The sequence below is a fragment of the Hypanus sabinus genome, chromosome 8 (genome assembly GCF_030144855.1).
Source record: "Hypanus sabinus isolate sHypSab1 chromosome 8, sHypSab1.hap1, whole genome shotgun sequence".
Lineage (NCBI taxonomy): Eukaryota > Metazoa > Chordata > Chondrichthyes > Myliobatiformes > Dasyatidae > Hypanus > Hypanus sabinus.
Window position 1 is genome coordinate 140,979,484 of NC_082713.1, and position 24,552 is coordinate 141,004,035.

At 42.9% G+C, this 24,552-nt stretch overlaps 1 protein-coding gene across 21 annotated transcripts in view; it reads right to left on the reverse strand.

Moving 5' to 3' along the window:
• Positions 1 to 24,552, reverse strand: part of LOC132398497 (ninjurin-2-like) — a 304,819-nt gene that overhangs the window by 114,139 nt on the left and 166,128 nt on the right. Inside the window, exon 6 of one of the 21 annotated variants that reach the window (XR_009513678.1) lies at positions 13,819 to 15,191. The exons of the other annotated variants lie outside the window; for them this stretch is intronic. The gene's annotated coding sequence lies outside the window, so the exon portion shown is untranslated. Of the gene's footprint in view, positions 1 to 13,818; positions 15,192 to 24,552 lie in introns of those variants that run through there. 21 annotated transcript variants of the gene reach the window in all.

Sequence of the window (24,552 nt, forward strand, 5' to 3'; positions counted from 1 at the left end):
GGTGAACACTTTTGAATATCTCTCAATATTGAAGGGGCAGAGATTTTGTTTTAATTACATAAGTGCACACTAATTAGAATCAGAATCAGAATCAGGTTTATTATCAATGGCATGTGCCATGAAATTTGTTAACTTAGCAGCAGCAGTTCAATGCAATAGATAATATAGAAGAAAAATAATAAATAAATAAATTGCAGTGTAAGTACATTGAATAGATCATCAGTGTCTTATACAATCACAGGACCAGCAATACAACACAAGTTCCTTTAGACGATTACCCACACAGAGTTGTGTCAGCATTGCACTGTAAACTATCTCGGAAGCTCCACACTATTCATTAAAGTTTCTTCATTCCTTTCGCATAGAGTTAGTTGACTGATCTCTGGTAGAGTGGTGGAGGGAACGCAAAGTTGAATCTCGTTATTTTTCTCATAACTCCTGTACACTTTCAAGACCCCTATACATCAGAAGATCCAAAATCCTCTTCATCTGGGTTATTACCATTTTCTACTGCTTCACCCGCCAGAACTTTCTGAGAATTCTCCTAATCAGTTATAATAACATCTGCACAAGATCAGCAGAAACCCTAACTTATCCTCCATCTGATTTTTCTGTCAATCTCCCATGAACGTTTTTGAGTAAATTCATGACAATATTGTTTAGGCTAACCTGTGACCTAAAGTCAAAGGGATGTACATCAGTAATTCAGTGATCCTTGAGGAAGTCTATATTCGGTCAAGGTGCCCAGGAGAGAAACAGAGAAAGTGAGGAGAGGAGTGGAAAAGGGGAAAAGGCAGGGTCAGGATTATTATGCAAACTGTTCAAAGCTGTTCAGTCCCTTATCCTTAAGGTACCAACATTCCTGTTTGTGGAGCACCAGTCTCCTGATTTGCCCCAAGTTCAATGTGCTCACTTCACTAGCTTCATCATCTATTTTACTGACATAGCATAAATTTTGATTGAAAGAAAGATCTACAAAGTAATACTGCAAAAAAAACCAAGAGTAAAATTAGCTATTTCAGTACAGGAATCGGGAACAACAATTTTAAATTCCTTGGCATCAATATACTGTATCTGAGGATCTGCTCTGGGATGAACATTTAAGCGTCCTCACAAAGAAGGCACAACAGTGCTTCTACTTCCTTTGAAGTTTCTGTAGATTCATGTCACCAAAATCACTGACAAACCTCTATAGGTGCACGGTGGAGAGTATCCTAACTGGCTGAATCATGGCCTGGTATGGCTACACCAATGCCTGGGAACAGAAAAGGCTACAGGACATGCCTCAGAGGTGAAGCCTTCCCCACCTCTGAGCACACTTACATGGCGTGCTGTCACAAGAAAGCAACATCCACCACCAAAGATTCCCACCATTCAGGCCATGCTCTCTTCTCACTACTACCATCGGGCAGAAGCCTTAGGTCGCACGCCACCAGGTTCAGAAACAACCCTCACCCCACAACCATCAGGCTCCTGAACCAGTGTGGACGGGACTGATCCAACAGTCTGCAGACTCTCTTTCAAGGACTCTCTACAACTCTTGTTCCCAGTGTTATCTTTATTTGCTCAGTCTGCCTTCTGCACATTGGTGTTTGTCAGTCATTGTCTGTTTATGCATAGCTTTTCATAAAAGTCTGTTGTATTTGTTTCTCTCCTCTAAGTGCCTGTAAAAAAACGACAGTGAATGATTACATATATGAATTTTGATAATAAATTTACTTTGGATTTTAAACTGCTTCCAAAAAATAATGCACAGTTCAGCAGAACTCCCTCCTCTGTGAATAATAATATTGCTATATTTAAAAAATATATTTCAGGGGATCAAGAATCTATTTAGAAAACATATTATCATACATCTTATAACAATCTGACTCCAACGGGACCCCCTTCATATATAATGAAGGCATATTCAGGTGCCAGGAGAAACCATTGCTCTGCTATCAGTCTCAATTACTGGGTGGGTTTGTCTGGTATAATTAGCGTACTTAGGAACTTTGATGATGTTCCTAACCTGTTTCCAAATTTAACTTAATTGAGTAGAAGTTCAGTGGGTCTTTAAATTTGTCACTGTCCTACCTGAGGCAGACTTCCAATTGGCAAATGTTTGTCAGGGATTACCTGTGTGCATTCAGGATTATATTTCACCTTGGAGGCTTACGAAATAGCCACACTGGAATGGAAAGACCATAAGTGGCTTTATAACATGCTCTGGTGGGAAATATGTAGGAGAGTGCACAGAAGAGAGTTCAGCAACGCCATGGGAGGCATTTTTCATAGCACAGAGCTTACAGGTAGGAACTCAGCTCCCATCATCTGCACATCATCTCTCTTCCATCTGGCCATTTTAGGAGGTGATGAGGTGCTTAGAAAATTAAATGTGTGTACAGTGATACAATAGGAAATGTACAGTGAAGTTGGAGGGTTAGAGTATATCATAAAAAGCAGGATATATTTGACTCAGCTTTAATACAAATTTTTCCTTGACTCTCTCTACATTATGAGCAAAATCCAGACATGATGTTCTTGGGAGCCACTGACTACTTCCTCCATTGCTCCATTGTTCTGCCTGTTTCTGGCTGGATGAACTTGTATTCCAGCAATATGTCATTGGATCTGTATTGTGACAAAGCCCTGTGGAGCATTGTCCAATTTAAATACAGCTGAGATCACTAGATATGGGTGGACCTGGAGTTCAATGAGCAGCTTGGAAACGTAGAACTTGACATTCAAAATTAATTGAGTCATAGTTTCTGACCCACTCATTTGACGCCTCAGTCTAACTTTAGAGAGGTCTGATGAGGGAGTTATAAGGAAAATATGCCGTTTGCCTTTGTGATACTTATGGCTCGATGTGAAGGTTGTTTGCATAAGGTTAGAAGTTGCAGTCCCATCACGGAGAATTAGCAATAATTTTAATGGCTGAAGATGAAGTGTAATCTTCAATAATGCAATAATTCAATAAATCAGTATGACATGAAAGCTCAAAGTATCTGTTCAGATAAAGAATGCAACAACTTGCCTTCATGTATGTACCTTTATATACGTAACATAATGTTACACATGTTAAGTCAAACGTACAGTAAGATGGCGAAGCATATCACAGAAACAAATCTTCTGATTCCAAAGTTGATGCATTAGTTTCTTGGGTTGGTTCCACTTCATGACACAATCATTATCTAGATTTCTTGACGTGCAGAAGGTGCAGCTGGTGCAAGGAGTGACTTCTTTCACTTTCCTCCATTCCTTTCTTTCTGACTAAGAATAATTTATTATGTGCATTGTTTCTTTTTCTAAACCGCCCAGCCAAAGGAGAATAACGTGCATGACTCATGTCGTTTTCTGGCACACAGCATGAAAGGGGCGCTCCAGTGCACTAAGATGATGCTTCCAGGTAGTCTTCTGAACTTTTAAATGAGATATCTTAAACTATTAGGTATTCAACAGATTACTTGTAATGGAGTAATTAACTTCAGGCAATTTGCCTGTTTGGTTCTCTCTGTGAGATAGTGATCTATCATTATTGCTTTGATGTCTGCCAGCATTGTAATTATAAACGTCTCCTTGTGGGTGGTTCTCATAGCCTTAATCCTTGTGAAGGCACAAATCATTGAGACTTTGTACTTCCTGATAACAATGATTAAAGTTTATCCATACCTATTTAGATTTGACACACAGGATGGTTACACAATCACAACACCACTTCCGGAGCTGAAAGCTTTGAGCTTGCTTTCACATTTCTTCATGTGGGAGGATGAGCTCCCCTGGAGAAGGATGGAAGGTGTTGGCAAAGAGATATGTATAGATTAAGTAAGTGCACAATGAGATCATGAGTGGAGTACCATGTGGGAAAACGTGAGATCACACGAACAAAATAACAGAGTACTTTGCAATGGTAAGAAACAAGTAAATCTTAGCTTAAAGAGAAATTTGCCTGTCACAATTTACAGGCTACAGAAGGTAAACATGCTGGTAGAGCAAGCAGTTAGAAATTCAAATGGTATATTGAACTTTATCACAAGAAATTGGAGTACAGGAACAACTGCCTTGCTGCAGCAGTGGTAAAACTTGAACTCCACACCTAAGGAGGAGAATAGCCAGTCTTTGGAGGCAGCCCAGTGAAATTTCACCAGACTGATTCCGGGAGGCTGCAGCTGAGAGTTGCTGACCCTGCCTACTTTGATTTTATTGATGAATGAAGCCACTATTAGAGAAAGGTTGCATGTCAACTAAATATTTTCCAACTGATCTCTGCAGTAAAGCTGTCTGCAGAACATTTGGGCCTTTAAGGAAGTGGTGTCACAATGGCAGGTCACTTTTACATTGTCCTGTTATTTAAGTTGTCACACTTTGTGTCTACTGACTCAACTTCCTGGTTTCTGATATTGCCCCAGTTTTGCCCATTTAACTGTCAATCCTTCACTGCATGCTAAGTATCTCTGACCCCTTAGTCCTGATATTTGTAAAAGATCTTTCCCTCTATTGGTGGAGCCACTGTCCTGTTCCCTCTCCTGCCACCAGAACCAGCACCTGCTCAGCCTGTTTCAACTCAGGAAATTAGTTACTTTGGTTGCTTGCTATTCTCAAAACTGAATGTTCCTTTAGTCTATCCCGTGTTTCTCTTCACACCTTCTCTAAGTTCACGTGATCCAACCCCCTACACCTTCAATGCCGTTTTCCCTGCACTGCTGAATCCTTTCCCCCCATTTCACTAAACACTCTCTTCTCTGGACACAGCCTTTTCCTGTCTAACCTGTAAAACTACTGCTTCATTTCCAACCTTCCTTTCGCCCCAGAGTCCTTAAAAGTGCTGTAGCCCATAAGTTCACAGAACATGAAACAGCACTTCATAACAGATTACAGCACAAAATGCTGTGCTGATCTTTATAAACTTACTCTTTCCTTTCTACACAGCCCATAACTTTCTATGTTTCGTAAATCTGTGTGCCTATCTATGAGACATTTAAATATCCCTGTCATGTCAGTGTCAACCACCATTCCCGGCAGAGTGCTCCATGTTCATCATTTATTAAGTTTCTCTGGTTAAGTTGTTAACCCTTGTGATTCTTTCCAAAGTAACTGAATGAGTGTATTCTTCAGAACTGAATCAGCTGGTGTGACTTTTGATACATTACTCTTAGTTGAGAATTACTGCCTTAAATAAACCACATTCTGTTGATAATTCCACCTCAATTACTTATAAGCTGTCTGGCAAGAATCGATTCTTGTACCCTTCCTATTTCTCATCGCCATGATAGTCTCTGGCAATAGGTGTGCAAACAGTAAGCTCGAAGTGCACACTGATGTCTCTCAGCTCCACTTCCTTTGACCTGCCACTGTCTCTAAATTGTTGCATTGTGTGTCAAGTGTACACGTAATTTTATGGAAATGATAGAAACTCAGAAGGTCTTTGCCTGCCATACGGGAGCCTTCCAGCCAGACAACATCTTCCAGTACCACAGAGAAGTGTCCAGCACTTTTCAAATGTGATGAGAGCTTTGACATCTACCACCCTTTCGTCCCAGACCACCTCTACCCTCCTCAGAATGAAATATTTTTCTTCATCAACTTTCTTATCCCAATACCAATTACTTTCTTAAATTACTATTTTCCAATGGCCCCCAGCTGCTGAGCAAAAATTCTATTTACTCCAGGCCCCTTCATAATTTTATGCACCTCAAGGTAAGTTTCCCTCCCCTCCTAGCCTCTTCTATTCGGAGGAAGCAACCCTAGTGTAGCCAACATTTCCTCATGGCCAAGCTATTCCAGCTCTTGCAATGTATGAAATCTTCTTTGTACATCTCCAAACCTGTCAGATCTTCCATTATGCAGTGGCCAGATCCATACGCACTAAATAGATTCTGCACTATCTAGTGTTGTATACAGTTCCAGCTTAACTACTTCCCTTTAAAAATCTGTGAACGTGCTCCACAAGACTCTTCAGTTCCTCCATTTCTCACAGTATCCGTCTATTTAGTGTGCATTCCCTTTCATTCTGTAAACGCATTACCTCATGGCTTTTCTAATGAAAATCTATTTTTTAAATTGATATACAGTGTGGAACAGGCCTTTAGCTGTGTCGCCCAGCAACCCTTGATTTAACCTCAGCAGATCATGTGACAATTTATAATGACGGTGGAGAGCATTCTAACTGGCTGCATCACCTTCTGGTATTGGGGGGGGGGGGGGTGGATGTTGTTGCTGAATTGGATTGAAGCTCAGTCAGCTCCATCATGGCCACTGGCCTCCGCAGTATCCAGGGCATCTTCAAGGAAGGATGCTTCAGAAAGGCAGTATCCATCATTAAGGACCCCCACCTGCCAGGTCATGCCCTCTTCTTATTACTACCATTAGAGCGAAGCCCAAAGACAAGCACTCAACACTTTAAGAACAGTTTCTTCCCCTTTGTCATCAGATTTCTAAACAGACAATGAACCCACGAACACTACGTACTATTTATGCTCTCTTTTTGCACTACTTAATTTAATTTTTTCTATATATATTTCTCATTGTAATGTAGAGTATATTTTATGTAGTGCTCTGTACAGCTGCCACGAAACAACAAATTTCATGATGTAAGTCAGTGAACTGGGTTTTCATTCTCATCACCTCCTGTGAACATGGCATCAAAATATTCATTAAGAATTTCACTGTCGTCCTTCATGTTTAGTTCCTAATTGTCCATTGATTTTGATATTTTCATTAAGGAAATTCACCAGTTTTTATCTTTCATTATTTCTCTCTTTGCTTTCCCAAACACTTCTATAATTTAACCACCACCCTGCTACATTCTTTCAGGCCTGCTGCAGCTCTGAGCTCTCAGCCTTCAAAATAAGCAGTCTGTGAGATTTTAAACAACATTTATGTCAGTAGAGTCCAATGATAGACCTCCTCACTGGATGTCAAGGCAATTAACAATCTAACGGTTGTGAGGGAGGGAAAATCTTTGTTCTATGAAAGGTAATATTTACAAATCACCCTCTAAGTAATGATTGAAAGTAATAGCTCTGATACAGTCGGTTGATTCTCTCTGCATTCCTTTTGTTTCTCTGAACACAACAGCTTCTTGCCCTGGGCTAGCTCAGAGGAGGCTATCATTTTCACTTACTCTTTCATCTTCCTGTACTCATAATTAATTAATTTACAGATAAGGTACATTCAGTGCTCATCTACTGACTTCTTTTTACTTGCGTCTTTAGCATATAGACCATTTATACCTTGTAATCATCCTGCACAATGACCTATACATTCTGTTCACTTCAGTCCTTGAATAACTTTTAGAATAGGGGAAATTTCAGGAATAACTTTATTTGCCATATATATTTACATGGTATTAGAAATGTGCTTTGGTGTGTCAGCGCTTCGTGCAAAAAGACAAAAACATTCAACAATTCTAAAAAGAAAGGATTATATGAAAGATATTTTGAAGTACAGATATGGAATAAAATGTGCAGAATACTTACATACCAGCATTATTTACAATGTAAATAGCATTATAAAAGGTGGCTTGAAGTGTTTACAGTGCAGTGCAGAGACTGGGGTAATAGAGGTAGGAGAGTTGGGGGGGGGCTATCTGGAATGGTTGAACAGATTAACTGCCTGGGGAGGCAACTTTTAAGATGGCATGAAGTTTTTTTTTTGTTTTAATAGCACTATACGACTTTCCAGAAAGGAGCTTTTGGAAAAAGCAGTTTGCTGGTTGGGTAGTTTCTGCGATGATTTTTCCTGCCCAATAAAGATTTAAGATCATGTTTTCAAATGAAATCCTTTGCAAAGAGAATCCTAATGCAAACCTAATGGAAGTCTTCAAAATTATGAAGTATGTGAGAGAATCCAGAACTTGAGCACCGTGAAAATAAGGTTGTTGATGATAAATCGAAAAGCAAATTTAGGAGAAATGTTATCTAGAGAGTGGATACAATATGGAACTTTCTAATGCATTGAAAAGAACTAAAAATGGCATTAAAAATAAACAACTAGCTACATGATAAAAGTATAGAAGAATATGCTGATGGGTGAAGTTAGGTGAGAGAAGCTATGTAGAGCAAATGTCCTGTTTCTGTACTGTATGTTCTACATAGGATTTACTGTATATTACAACAGAAATACTATATAACACAAGAACAATTTACAGTATATTACAACACAAGAATCCTATAAGCAACATGATAATTTTCTTCTACCGTACATCACAGCAATAAGTGATGTTATAAACTTTTATTCAACTTTGAGACGCCATGTGTATGTACCAGAAAATGCCAGGTTTAACAGTTTTAGTTGAGTCAGCTCAACTCACAATATTGGCTTCAGCATTCAGGGATAGAGAGGAACAAATTTCAGCTAGAGCTTCCATTTCCTTCTCACTGACCCAAGACATGCCACGACATTTAGGGTTCAAGAGCAGATGCTTCTCTGGTAGAAATCAGGTGAGTGAAACACCAGGCATCTGACACAATCACTTGACAGAAGAGGGAGAAGGCAGCAACTACTTACAGAGTTTGACCTCATCTGCAGTGTGTTTGGTGACTTCTAGCAGCTTAATGATATTGACAGACAATCACTTGATTGGGAAATCCAACAGTATCTTCACGGATCTAAGTTGGATGCTATAAACACAGTTGGAATTGGATTTTGTTTTTGGAATTGGCTATTTATTGCGACATTTACCAAGATACAGTAATAAGTTCATCCTGCATACTGTTCATACAGATCAAATCATTCCTTAGTAGACTGAGGTAGAACAAAGTAAAACAATAACAATGCAGAATAAAGTGTTACAGATGGAGAGAAAGTGCAGTGCAGGCAAACAACAAGGTGCAAGAACATAATGAGGTGGATTGTGAGGTCAAGAGTGCATCTTACTGCACTAGAGAATCATTTAATAGCCTTATAATGGTAGAGTAGAAACTGTTATAAGAAGTTGCGGGGTAGAAGGTGATGGGATTGGTGAGGTTTACAAAGAAGGCCCTAAAAAGAGGAGAGGAATTTTTTACAGAAAGGGAAGGATTTTCAAGTTCAAGTACAAGGTCAAGTTGCATTTATTGTCATTTCAACCATAAACTGCTAGTACAGTACACAGTAAAAACAAAACAACATTCTTCCAGGACCCCGGTGCTACATGAAACAACACAAAACTATACTAGACTATGTGAGACAGAACAAGGCTACACTAGACTATGTAAAACAACATAAAAACTGCACTAGACTACAGACCTGCACAGGACTACATAAAGTGCACAAAACAGTGCAGGGCAGTACTGTAGCGGTGTGCTACATGCAGCGCTGCAATAACGACATGGAGTCGGTGAGCTGCAGTTACAAAAGAGATTTATTCAAACTTCATGGCCTTGCTTTAAAGCCTTCCTGATCCTGCCCTCCCCAGGCGGGAATGCTGTAGGGGGGCACGTATTCACAGTCCCGTCCCACGCGTGGGCTTTTCCCCTTGCCAGTGAAGCAGGCTTGGCGCCCTCTTTGGGACTGGCCTCAATGCCGGCGCGCACCGCTTTGTGAGCAGGTTCGAGTGCGCTGGGAAGTGGGTCACCACCCCCCACCAGAACTGGCGATACACCCCCCAATGTCCACAGTCTGGATTGGACTGTTTGGGAGGACTGCCTCTGCGCTGCGGTGCCAGAATCTCGACCAGCTGTGCCATGGGCCGTTTTGAGTCAGTCCACCATGAAAACCTCCTCTTTCCCCCCAATTTCCAGCACGAATGTGGACCCATTGTTTCTGATCACTGTAAATGGCCCCTCGTAGGGCCACTGTAGCGGTGCCCGATGTCCACCCCGTCATACAAAAATGAACTTACAGTTCTGTAGGTCTTTGGGTACGCAGGTCGGGTTCTGCCCATGCTGTGAAGTGGGTATGGGGGGCCAGGTTACCGAGCCTCTCGCATAGTCTGCCCAGGACTGCTGCGGGTTCTTCCTCTTGCCCCCTTGGGGCTGAAATGAACTCTCCTGGGATGACCAGGGGTGCACCGTACACCAACTCAGCCGACGAGGTGTGCAGATCCTCTTTGGGTGCTGTGCAGATGCTGAGTAGGACCCAGGGAAGCTCATCCACCCAGTTAGCTCCTCGCAGGCGGGCCATGAGAGCCGACTTCAGGTGACGGTGGAAACGCTCCGTTCGACTGTGGGTGGTAGGCAGTTGTGTGGTGCAGCTGTGTCCCCAAAAGGCTGGCCACAGCTGATCACAGGCTAGAGGTGAACTGGGCACCTCTGTCGGAGGTAATGTGGGCCGGTACATCAAAGCGGGACACCCAGGTGGTGATCAGTGCCCAGGCGCAAGATTCAGAGGTGGTGTCGGTGAGCGGGATCACCTCTGGCTATCTTGTGAACCGGTCCACGATAGTCAGGAGGTGCCGTGCTCCGTGTGACACTGGCAGGGGGCCCACGATATCCACATGAATGTGGTCGAAACGCCGGCGGGTGGGGTGGAACTGCTGTGGCAGAGCTTTGGTGTGCCGCTGCACCTTGGCCGTCTGGCAGTGCATGCACGTTTTGGCCCATTCACTGACCTGCTTGCGGAGTCCGTGCCAAACGAACCTGTTGGCTACCATCCGGATGGTTGTCCTGATGGAGGGGTGCACTAAGTTGTGAATGGAGTCGAAAACGCGCCGCTGCCAGGCTGCCGGCACGACGGGACAGGGTTGGCCGGTGGTGACGTCACAGAGTAGGGTCCTCTCACCTGGGCCTACGGGGAGGTCCTGGAGCTACAGACCGGAGACTGCAGTCCTGTAACTAGGGATCTCCTCGTCTGCCTGCTGCGCCTCCGCCAGCGCTTCATAGTCTACCCCCTGGGACAGGGCTTGGATGTTAGGCCTGGAGAGGGTCCGCCACGACATTGTCCTTTCCGGAGACATGCCGGACATCCGTCGTGTATTCAGAGATGTAGGACAGATGTCGCTGCTGGCAGGACGACCAGGGGTCGGATGCTTTCGTGAACGCAAAGGTAAGCGGCTTGTGGTCCGTGAATGCGGTGAAGGGCCGACCTTCTAAGAAGTACCTGAAATGCCAGATTGCCAGGTGTAGAGCCAACAGTTCCCGGTTGAAAGCACTGTATTTGAGCTCGGGTGGTCGCAGGTTTTTGCTGAAAAACGCCGGGGGTTGCCAGAGCCCCTCGATGAGTTGTTCCAGCACTCCACCGACTGCCGTATTGGATGCGTCCACTGTGAGGGCGGTAGGGATGTCTGTTCTGGGGTGCACTAGCATCGTGGCGTTTGCCAAGGCTTTTTTGGTTTTAATGAAAGCGGCGGCGGACTCCTCGTCCCAGGTAGTGTCCTTGCCCTTACCCGATATCAGGGCGAACAGGGAGCGCATGATTCGGGCAGCTGAAGGGAGGAAGTGGTGGTAGAAATTTACCATACCCACGAATTCCTGAAGGCCTTTGATTATGTTAGGTCGAGGGAAATGGCGGGCAGAGGGGTTGCCCCGTCTTTAGTAATCCTGTGGCCCAGGAAGTCGATGGTGTCGAGCCCGAACTGGCATTTGGCCGGGTTGATTGTCAGGCCGTATTCACTCAGTCGGGCGTAGAGTTGACGGAGATGGGACAGATGCTCCTGATGACTGCTGCTGGCTATGAGGATGTCGTCCAAATAGATGAAAGCAAAGTCCAGGTCACGTCCCACCATGTCCATTAACCACTGAAATGTCTGTGCGGCATTCTTTAGGCCGAACAGCATGCGGAGGAACTCGAAAAGGCCGAAAGGGGTGATGAGTGCCGTTTTGGGGACGTCGTCAGGATGCATCGGGATTTGATGGTATCCCCGGACGAGGTCTGCCTTGGAGAAGATCCGTGCGCCGTGCAGGTTTGCTGCAAAGTCCTGAATGTGCGGCACAGGGTAGCGGTCCGGTGTTGTAGCCTCGTTCAGCTTGCGGTAGTCGCCGCATGGCCTCCAGCCCCCTGTTGCTTTGGGCACCATGTGCAAGGGGGAGGCCCGTGGGCTGTCGGACCGCCGTATGATCCCCAATTCCTCCATCTTCTTGAACCTCCTTCGCCAGCCAGAGCTTGGCCGGGGGAAGCCTTCAAGCACGGGCGTGGAGGGGTGGTCCTTGTGTCGGGATGTGGTGCTGTACGCCGTGTCGGGGCATGGCTGCCGTGAACTGCGGTGCCAGAACCGATGGGAAATCCGCCAGGACCCTGGTGAAGTCGTTGTCGGACAGCGTGATGGAGCCGAGGTGAGGGGCTGGCAACTGGGCTTCACCCAAGGAGAACGTTTGAAAGGTCTCGGTGTGGACCAGTCTCTTCCTGGGCAGGTTGACCAGTAGGCTGTGAGCTCGCAAAGAATCCGCTCCCAGGAGCAGTTGGGCTACGGCGGCCAGTGTGAAGTCCCACGTGAACCGGCTGGAGCCGAACTGTAGCCGCACCGTACGGGTGCCGTAGGTCCTTACTGTGCTGCCGTTCACGGCCCTCAGGGTGCGACCCGGTTCTCTGTTGCGGGTGTCGTAACTCGTCGGAGGTAAGACGCTGATCTCGGCTCCAATGTCGACCAAAAAGCAACGTCCCAACTGCTTGTCCCAGATGTACAGGAGGTTATCCCAATGGCCAGCCGTCTTTGCCATCAACGACAGCTGGCCCTGGCATTTCCCGGGAACTTGCATGGTGGGCTACAGCGGCGGGCTTCTGTGCCCCACCGCTGCTGGTAGAAGCACCATTGTTCGTTGGTCTCCTCACCCCTGCCTCTGGGGTTAGTGGGCTCTGCTGCCGGGCCTGGTCTGGTCTGCTGCTGGGAGCGTGGCCTGGTGATCTGTGCGACGAATGCCCCACTCTCCTTCTTGGCATTCCACAGCAAGTCCGCCACTTTCCGAGGGTCGCTGAAATCCGCGTCGGACAGCAGCAGGCGTATGTCCTCGGGCAGCTGCTCCAGGAATGCCTGCTCAAACATGAGGCAGGGCTTGTGTCCTCCGGCCAGGGCCAGCATCTCGTTCATTAACACTGACGACGGCCTGTCTCCCAAACCATCCAGGTGCAGTAAGCGGGCAGCTTGCTCGCGCTGTGAGAGTCGGAAAGTCCTTATGAGCAGGGCTTTGCATTCTGTGTATTTGCCGTCCGCTGGGGGCGATTGTATGAACTCCTCAACCCCGGCAGCTGTCTCCTGGTCGAGGGAGCTCACCAGGTAGTAGTAAAATGTGGCATCCGAGGATATCTGTCGAATGTGGAATTGGGCTTCTGCTTGCTGGAACCATAGGTGAGGTCGCAGCGTCCAGAAGCTTGGCAGTTTTAACGAAACTGCATGAACAGATGCAGTGTCGCTCAACTCTGGTCTAAATATCGTTTGGGCTGTCGGGCTCACCAATTGTAGCGGTGTACTACACATAGCGCTGAAATAACGACACAGAGTCGGTGAGCTGCAGTTACAAAAGAGATTTATTCAAACTTCACGGCCTCGCTTTAAAGCCTTCCTGATCCTGCCCTCTCCGGGCAGGAATGCTGTAGGGGGCGCGTATTCACAGTCCCGTCCCGCGCGTGGGCTTTTCCCCTTGCTTGTGAAGCAGGCTTGGCGCCCTCTTTGGGACCGGCCTCAATGCCGCCGCGCGCTGCTTTGTGAGCCGGTTCGAGTGCGCTAGGAAGTGGGTCGCCACAGTACAATAATTAATAAACAAGACAATAGGCACAGTAGAGGACTATGTCAGTCTAGACTCCGAGTATTGAGGAGGCTGATGGCTTGGGGGAAGAAACTGTTGCACAGTCTGGTCGTGAGAGCCCGATTTCTTTTGCCAGTTGGCAGGAGGGAGAAGAGTTTGTGTGAGGGGTGCGAGGGGTCCTTCACAACGCTGTTATAATTTTTTTTGTAATTCAAATTTTTATTATTATTTATTCTTATTTTACAAAGCAGCACAGCATATCATAGAGCAGACACAGTACAGCATATTTATACAGCCATCCCATGACAGGAAACCATATAAAACTAAGAAACAGAAAAAAAACTTCTAATTTAAGTTTAAATTAACATACAACCAAAATTGATCCCACGCATCTTGCACTTCTCCCTCACTGTTAATTCTTCCCAACATGTGTTCATATGATGAAATCTTAACCATTTCCTCAGTCCATTCCTTCACAGTGGGACATCTGGTTTTTCTCCAGTTTTGCAATATAATTCTTGCAGCTGTGATGAGACCCAGCTTTAAAATAGTAAATTTGTCATTGTTTACATTAGGTATCATTGTCCTTTCACCCAGGAGACAAAGCCATGGGCACAAGGGCAGTGTAGGACCCAACCAATTCCCCAACAAATCAAGAACTTTACACCAAAATGGACGAACCATGGAACACTCCCAAATCATGTGAAAATATGTGCCCACCTCATTTTTACATTTCCAGCATAAATGATTATCAGCAATCCCCATTTTGTAGAGTCTAGTTGGTGTCCAATAATATGTGTACTATCTTATACTGAATAAATTTCTCTCACACTTCCCTAATATGTCTACCCACATTTGATAAAATATTTGACCACTCATTATCTTCAATATCACTTCCAAGATCCTTCTGCCATACTGCTTTGAGTTTGTTACACGGTTCACCCACAGAGTGCTTGAACATTTTATAAAACACTGATGCTTTATGAATTTCCTGTGATAATGTACTGTATTCAGCTAAAGGGTTACTTTGTGGGCCACCATTCTTGAATATGCTACTAACACAATGTCTTATTTGTAAATACTTCCAGAAATTCCCTTTATCTACAAAGCTATATTTCCTCTGCGTCCACATATGACATAAAAATCCCATTCTCATAGAGACCACCTACTGTATTTACGCCTTTAATCTTCCATTCTTTCCAGTACACCATTCTTTTCCCAATGCATATCGCAGGGTTATTCCAGAGCGAGGAGTATAACTGATTTAAGTGTGACATTTTATAAGCTTTATGAATTGTACTCCACACACTCCTTGAGTGAAATAGTATAGGATTTAGATTAGTCTTCTTTTCCACATGTTGTGAGAGAATGTTAAGGGGAGAATGTGGTGCAGCCAAGCTCCGTTCTATAACTACCCAATCTAAATCAACATCGCCCTGTCCCAATGCTTAGCTAACTTCATTTCAAAGGATAATTTATATGCCCTGACGTCTGGTAGACTGAGCCCACCCATGTCCCTGGACATACACATCTTACTCATTTTAATTCTGGGCTTCTTCTTATCCCATAGAAAGTCACTAATAATTTTGTTGTATTGCTTGTAGATCAAATCTGAAATATTTAAAGGAAACATCATAGAAAGATAGTTAGACTGAGGTGCTATGACCATTTTAACTACATTGACTTTACCCCAGAGTGACAGTCTCAGTGCCCCCCACTTATCCAGATTATTTCTTATCCTACTCAATAATGGATCATAATTTAAAGTAATTATTTCATCCAAGTTCTGACTGAGTTTCACCCCCAGATACTTCATTCCAACTGGCACCCATCTGAAATTAAACTGAGATACTGAATTTGAATAACACAAGTTTGACATTGGCATAACATCAGATTTACTGAAGTTGATTTTATAACCAGACACTTCAGAATATAATAGAATTGTTTTCATTAGTGGGGTAAGGAATTAGGAGGGTCACTAATCAGTAATAAAATATCGGCAGCATATAGCATCAACTTATGCTCCTTTCCACCTCCCTTCACCCCCCCTAATATTTGGATCTGCTCTAATCATGACTGCCAATGGTTCCCAAAAAATCATAAATAACTATAAAGTAACTTGAACACAATGATGAGTTATTTTCATATGATTAACTGGAAGCCAGCAAAGGCTCCCAAAGAGGGAAGAATGACAGAAAAGCCTAAATGCCTGTGGTTTGACTACAGCAACAAAGCTTTTTATGAAAGAGCAATTGGATAATATCAAAGTAACACCGGATGGCCCAGTGGAACAGTTAATACAGTTAATACACACAAAATGCTGGAGGAACTCAGCAGGCCAGGCAGCATCTATGGAAAAGAGTACAGTCGATGTTTCGGGCTGAGATACTCCAGCCCGTTGTGTGTTGCTTGGATCTCCAGCATCTGCAGATTTTCTCTTGTTTGCATCTGGTACAGTTGGCACCTTGCAGCTCCAGTACTGTGTGCTCGATCCCAACATCTGTCCATGTGTGTTCACATGTTCTCCTTTTGATCTAATAGCTTTCCTTTGAGTTTTCCAGTTTCCCTCCACATTCCAAAGCTGTGGGGTTGGTAGTTTAATTAGCCATTGTAAGTTGTCCCTCAAGGTAGGCCCATGATTGATCCTCAAGGGAGTGATAGGAGACTGGGCAGAATTAAATTTCAGCTTATGGTTGGCAAGGACTCAAGACAATCAATGGACCGTTTTCGTACCATATCACCATGATTCTACACAAAGCTGAGGCTACAATCATGAGGACTTTGGCAGAAAATAAGCTGAAATGTGGGCCTGGCTGAAGAAGTGGGTCATTTGTGTGTTGAAGATTGGGGGTAGTGTCAGTTCAGACTTCCACAAGGTGTGGCTGGCAGACTACTCATGCAGTCCAAAACAGCAACTAAAGGGGGGCCTCTGCTCTGTGCTCAAGAAACAGATTCTATTTAATAACCTAAACTTTTGGCATTTATTCTATGATTAGATTCAGATTTATTTAACACAAGTACATCAAAGCATACAGTGAAATGCATAATTTGTGTAAACAACCAAAACACCCAAGGATGTGCTGGGGGCAGGCTGCCAGTGTTGGCACGTATTCTAGCATCAGCATAGCATGCCGACAGTGTTCAGCAACAGTAGCAACAACAAAACAAGACAACGACAGCGAAACAAGCCTCTTATTCCCCCCCCCCCCCAAACACACAGGCAGGCCTCTGCCCCCAGGATAGGCAGATAAAATTAGAACAAGTCCAGATCTGATTGTTCGAGGAAGAATGGAAGAATGGGAGGTGGCAAAAGGTGTAACTGGGTGTTGCCAGTATACAGATGGAGGTTGACAATATAACCACAAAAGTTGTTGCCATGGTTCAGTGTGCATAAGGTGGAGCAATGAATAAATCTTTAGGACGCTCCTGAGGCATTAAAAAAATAAAGCTACTCTTGAGAGGCTGCTTTTAAGATCAGATAGATAAATGTAAGGGAGCAGTCCCACCTTTCTGCATTATGAAGAACGGTGAGATTAATCACACCTTGACCGATCAGCCTCACTTGCATTGTTCAACTGTGCTCTTTGCAGAAATAAAGGGGGAAGAATGCTAAATAATTTAAATCTTGGCGAGGGAGGATGCATTTAAAAATGACACAGTATATTAATAAGCAAAAAAAAAACAGAAAAAGAGATGACAGGTGCTGGAATCTGGAGCAAAACAGAACTCAGCAGGTCAAGCAGCGTCTGCGGAGGCAAAACAAGGAGGTCGACATTTTGGGACAGGCCCCTGCATTAGCGTTCTCTTGGAGAACACTGGAGATATATATGAGTTTTTCCAACAAAAATGGTTAATGCTCTCACTGCCAAAAAATTAAATCAAATTTAGGCTAGATGAAGTTTGATCACAAATGATCAAAGGTCATAATGATAAACATAGAGGGGAATATCCGAGGCTCTGTGGATATCATTTTCTGATTCCAGAGACCATGAACATGCTCCTCTGAAATACAATTAGTCGATTTGAGACAGTGTGTATTGTATGGTTGAAGTAATGTGACAGATTATTGATAGTTGGCATTTTTGCAAGGTTCCATTACAAGTTTCCATAAATTGAATGTTCCATGTCAGCAGAACCTACTGTTTGAATTATTGCCTTGTGCACATGCCAAATGTTTTTTTTCAATACATGTCAGGCAGTATTTGAACTTCTGAATGTTTGTCCTTCAATCAGCGGTGAGGGAAGTTTGCAAATGATGCACGTAAGATCATTGGAGATTAAATGCTCTCTCTTGTAGAGGGTGAATAGAATAACCTGACTGGTATACAGTAACAGCCAAAGCAAGTTCCACACGTCAGTGAGAGACATGCACAAAGGTTGCAAGTCTTGTTAAGTACAGTGTAAATCCCAATTCTCAGAACAACAGCCTCTTTTGTAATAAAGTGATTTTTTTCAGTCTAGTTCCCAGTTCAGGAAATTCAAGAACTAGAGGGCATAGGTTTAAGGTGAGAGGGGAAAGATTTAAAAAGAACTTGATAGAAAACTATTTTACACAGTGGTGGTACGTATCTGTTCAGGTACATAAAGTGTAAAAGAGAGGCAGGAGTAGACATCAGACTGCTGGAAAATAACGCAAGAAATGTAGTAATAGGGGACAAGGAAATGATGGATGAACTAAATAAGTATTTTGGATCAATCTTCCCTGTGGAAGACACTAACAGTATGGTGGAAGTTCCAGGTGTCAAAGGTCATAATGTGTGTAGAAGTTACCATAACTAGAGATAAGTTTCTTGGGAAACTGAAAGGTCTGAAGGTAGGTAAGTCACCTGGACCAGATGGTGTACACATCAGGGTTCTGAAAGAGGTAGCTGAAGAGATCGTGGAGGCATTAGTAATGATCTTTCAAGAATCAATAAATTCTGGAAGAGTGGAAAATTGCAAATGATATTTCAAGAGTCATGAGGCAGAAGAATGGAAAGTATAGGCCAGTTAGTCTGACCTCTGTGGTTGGCAATTATCAAGGATGAGGTCTCAGGGTACCTGGTGGCACATGATAAAATAGGTCATAGACAGCATGGTTTCCTCAAGGGAAAATCTTGCCTGTTGGAATTCTTTGAAGAATTAACAAGCAGAATAGACAAAGGAGAAACGGTTGACATCATGTACTTGGATTTTCAAAAGGCCTTTGACAAGGTGCCACGCATGAGGCTGCTTAACAAGCTACGAGCCCCTGGTATTACAGGAAAGATTCTAGCATGGATAAAGTAGTGGCTGATTGGCAGGAGGCAAAGAGTGGGAATAAAGGGAGCCTTTTCTGATTGGCTGCCAGTGACTAGTGGGGTTCCACAGGAATCTATGTTGGGACTGATTCTTTTTATGGTATATGTCAATAATTTGGATAATGGAATTGATGGCTCTGTTGCAAAGTTTGCAGATGATACAAAGATAAGTGGAGATAAGTGGATAAGTAGAAGGAATAAAAGGCTACGCTATTTTCTAAATGGAGAGAAAGTACAAAAAAATGAGGGGCAAAGGCACTTGGGAGTCTTTGCGCAGGATTCAGTAAACTTTAACTTGCAGGTAGAGTCTATGATGAGGAAGGCAAATATGATGTTAGCGTTCATTTCAAGAGGACTACAAGGATTGAGACTTTATAAAGCACTGGTGAGGCCTCAGTTGGAGTACTGTGGGCAGGTTTGGGCAGTTTTGAGGTGTCTAAAGACAAAGATACAGCCTCAGAATAGGGGGCATCATTTTAGAACAGAGATGAGAAGGAATTTCTCTAGCCAGGGACTGGTGAATCTGTGGAATTTGGTGGCATAGGCAGCTGTGGTGGCCAAGTTTATATATATATTTAAGACAGAAGTTAATAGATTCTTGATTGGTCAAGGCATGAAGGGATATGGGGGGCGGGGAAGCAGGAGTTTGGGGCTGAGAGGGAAATTGGATCATTCATGATCAAATGGCAAAGCAGACTCAATGGGCTAAATGGCCTAATGCTGCTTCTATATTTTAACATTATGGTCTATATGTTGCATGAGCTGCCGTAGGAAGTGTTTGAAGCAGATATAACAACTACTTTTGAAATTCGGTTAAACAGAATAGGGAATATTTTGGAATGTTCTGGTCCAAGTGCTGGCATCTAGAACTAGCTTGATGGGTATCTTGATCAGCATGGTCCAGTTGGGCTAAAGTGCCTCTTCCCATGCTGTCTAACTTCATCACTCAATATTTGCTCCTCTAATCCTTATCATCAATTTGATTAAGATAGATAGTTCCCATTATGGGATAGTTTCTACTGTTGACTGCTAAGAATATGGACTGCCCATAATTTCATGAATTGACATTTACAATCTTATTCTGAGCTCAGTAATACACTGATCTTGAGCTCTATGTTCCAACGAGCTCTGCAGGCAATGCCCCAGGAGACAGTAGACTAAACAGGCATTGTCTACTCTGTGTCAAAGCCAATCTGACATATGTGAACAGGCTACAGATTAATTTTCTAAACTAACATTGGATATGTTGCAAGAATTTCATCATTCAGTGGCAATCAAAAATATACCGTAAGCTCAAAATTATACGGGTGCAAGTCATATTAAATTTTCTTCTCTCTTTTTCTCTTCTTCACTGTTGTGCTGTCAAAAGCAATTTTCTTTGTGCACACATCCTGAATTAAAAATATATTGCTTTTCCTTTGAGATCACCTAGTCTAAATCCTTGAACTCTCCGGCCAAATTCATTGTGGGGAACAATATTCACCACTACCTTTCAAGTGATAATTAGGGATGGACAATAAATGCTGGCCTTCGTGTCAACACCGGCATAACAAGAAATTAATAAATAAAAAGCAATAAAAACATCATTTCCTAATTCAGAGTTGCTGGAATATGTGCCCATTTAGTTGAAAAAAAATTCGTAACTTGCCTGTTGACAAGTCAGAAAAAATATCCTGAGCTGTTTTACATCTGTCCTGCCAGTATTCCACTATCTGTATCTGATTATGTTCAACTTCAACTAGCAATCTAGCTGCAGAAGTTAAAAATATTATATCTGGTTGCACTTCAGGACATAATTTCGGTCGTAAATGCCTGTGTTTTTATTTATGAATTTAACCAGCATAATGTAATTCCACCACTCCAACAGTGGTGGTGCTGTAGCGCCTCTGTTTTGCATCTCAGGATCCTTAAACTGGCCAGCTCTCCGAGAGCCAAAACTCTGACAGGTTCCCTGGCTTTCAAAATTAACCAGCCATCTCTGTATTCCTGTGTAAAACCCATCAGCTAATGGGAAAACACTTCCAGTCATTGCTGCTCCAACCAACGCTGACTCCTTTCCTGTTTCCAGAATCACAATGTGAGATTGTTTCTGACACTGAACAGAAGATCATTCTAGGCTCCTAAAGTGAGGAGCATTTACTTATGCCACACTTTATTGAAGATTCATATTGCTGGGCACTAGTAGATTGGAAAGTAATCGGTAAACTTGAAAATTAAATCAAAACATTTACACCGGAGTTATTGAAAGCATCATGGGCAAGTTACAGAACAAAAGTTCTGAAGTTCTAGCATCATTGGCTAAACTTTCTACTTTCTTACACTAAGAGTAAATGCCCTAGAGTACTTGACTCCTTTAAAGATAAGGTCAAAACTGAAGCTGTTCCTGTTGACAGAACATACTTTAGACAGAGAACACAGTAAGGCACGTTAAATATTTTAAACAGAAGTTGTACGAGGAGGTCTGAGTTTATTATGAACACCCTTTTTTATTGTATGTTCTGAACACATGTGAAAATTAGCTGCACTTGACAAGCAGTCATCATACTTTTTGATAGTCCTTGTACTAAGCTCCACCTATGTGTAATGGGACTTACCCATGTGTGTATGAATTTATGACTGCACATTTAAGCCAATTGGGGATTGTGTCTTTCGTCTATAAACATCTTTACAGGGCCTCTCTGTAAAATTCCAGAATCCCAGTTGGTACCATATTTAATTCCCAGCACATCTTTATTTTTACGTTCTGGTTTTATTTTTGCTGATATAAAAGATAAATGCAATTATTGTCTTCATTCCCCCTGGGATTTCAGCTTTTGGCTGGGTGTTTGATCACTTGGATAGGATTATCACAAACTTTGACTGAGGATCTATTTAAATGGCAGGAATGGAACTCCAAAATTTGCTTGATTTGTTTAGCATCCAAAAATCCACAAATCTTAGTCCAAGCAAAATTCTGCAGCTGAATGTTCACAGTCACCCTTTGGCCCTCTTGAGTTAATGTCAGTCATCAAGACCATAAAATCTTTAGAAGCAGAATTAAGCCACTTGACACATTGAGTCTGCTCCACCATTTCATCATGGCTGATCCAATTTTCCTCTAATCTCCAATCATCTACCTTCTCCCCATATCCCTTCATGCCCTGACCAACCAAGAATCTATCAAATTCTGCCTTAAATAAACATAAAGACTTGGCCTCCACAGCTACCTGTGACAAAGAATTCCACAGATTCACCACTCCCTGGATAAAGAAATTCCTCTTCATCTTTATCTAAAAGGATGCCCTTCTATCCTGAGCCTGTATCCTCCGGTCTTAGATCTTCCCACCTTAGGAAACATCCTCTCCACATCCACCCTATCAAGTCCTTTCATCAGTCAGTAGGTTTCAATCAGGTCACCTCTCATTCTTCTGAATTCCAATGAATACAGCCCAGAACCATCAAATGCTCTCCATACGACAAGCCATTCAATCCTGGTATCTGCAGATTTTCTCTTGTTTGTCATTTAATCCTGGAATCTTTCTTGTGAACCTTCGATGAACCCTCTCCAGCACATCCTTTCTAAGATAAGAGACACAAACCTGTCCACAATACTCCAAGTGAGGCCTCACCAGTGCTTTATAAAATCTCAACATTACATCCTTGCTTTTATATTCAAGTCCTCTTGAAATGAATGCTAACATCACATTTGCCTTCCTCATCACAACCTGCAAAATCAACTTTAGGGAATCCTGCACAAGGACTCCCAAGGCCCTCTGTGCCTCAGTTTTATGAACTTTTATGAACATTTAGAAAACAGTCAACCCTTTAATTTCTTCTACCGAAGTATATTACCATACACTTCCCAATGCTATATTCCATCTGCCTTTTATTGCCCATTCTCCTAATCTGTCTAAATCCTTCTGTAGCCTCTCTACTTCCTCAAAACTACCTGACTCTCCATCTGTCTTCATTGGTCTGCAATATTTGCATCAAAGTCATCAATTCCATCATCAAAGTCATTGCTATATAATGTAAAAAGAATCAGTCCCAACACAGACCCTGTGGAGCACCACTTGTCACCGGCAGGCAGCCAGAAAAGGCTCCCTTTAACTCTTTGCCTCCTACCAATCAGCCACTGCTTCATCCATGCGAGAATCTTTCCTGTAATACCAGGGGCTCGTAGCTTGTTAAGCAGCCTCTTGTCTGGCTCTGTGTCTGTCCTGCTTGTTATTTTTTCAAAGAATTCCAACGGATTTGTCTGACAAAATTTTCCCTTGAGGAAACCTTGCTGACCCCGAGACCTCATCCTTAATCATCAAGTCCAACATCTTCCCAACCACTGAGGTCAGACTAACTGGCCAAAGGATTCCTTTCTTCTGTGTTTCTCCCTCCTTAAAGCGTGGGGTGACATTTGCAATTTTCCACCCTTCCAGAACTATTCCAAAATCTATTGATTTTTGAAAGATCATTACTAATGCCTACACAATCTCTTCAGCCACCTCTTTTAGAGCACTGGGGTGTACACCATCCGGTCCAGGTGACTTATCTACTTTCAGACCTTTCATTTTCCCAAAAACCTTCTCTCTAGTAATGGTAACTTCACACACTTCATGACCCCTGACACCTTTAACTTCCACCATACTGCTAGTGTCTTCCACAGTGAAGACTGATGCAAAATTCTTATTCAGGTCATCTGCAATTTCCTTGTCCCCATTGCTACCTCTCCAGCATCGTTCTCCAGCGGCCCAATATCCACTCTCACCTCGCTTTTACACTCCATGTATCTGAAGAAATTTATGGTATCTTCTTTAATGTTATTGGTTAGCTTACTTTCATATTCCATCTTTACTTTCTTAATGACTTTTTTAGTTGTCTTCTATTGTTTTTAAAAGCTTCCCAATCCTCTAACTTTCTACTAATTTTTGCTCTATTATATGACCTCCCTTTGGCTTTTATGTTGGCTTTGACTTGTTAGCCACTGTTGTATCATCTTTCCCTTAGAATACTTCTTCCTCTTTGGGATGTATATATCCTATGCCTTCTGAATTGCCTCCAGAAATTCCAGCCATTGTTGCTCTGCCATCATCCCTGCCAGTGTTCTTTTATAATCAATTCTGGCCAACTCCTCTCTCATGCCTCTTTAATTTCCTTTATTCCTCTGTAATATTGATACATCCGACTTCAGCTCCCCTCAAATTTCATAATATGTGTTTGATCATATTATGATCACTTTCACCTTGGGGTTTTTTTTTTAACCTTAAACTCTCTAATCAATTCTGGTTCATTTCACAACACCCAATCCAGAATAGCTGATCCTCTAGTGGGTTCAACCACAAGATGCTTGAAAAAGCCATCTCGTAGGCACTCCAGAAATTCCCAGTCCTGGAATCCAGCACCAACCTGATTTTCCCGATCTACCTGCATATTGAAGTGCCCCATGACTATCATAACATTGCCCTTTTGGCATGCATTTTCTATCTCCCTTTGTTACTTGTGGATCACATCTTTATTACTGTTTGTGTACAACTCCCATCAGGAACTTTTTACCACTGTAGTCTCTTTGCTCTGTCCACGATGATTCAACACCTTCTGAACCCATCACCTCTTTCTAATGGTTTGATTTCAATTTTTTCCAACAGAGCAACGCCACCCCCTCTGCCTTCATGCCAATCCTTTCAATACAATGTTTATCCTTGGACATTAAGCTCCCAACT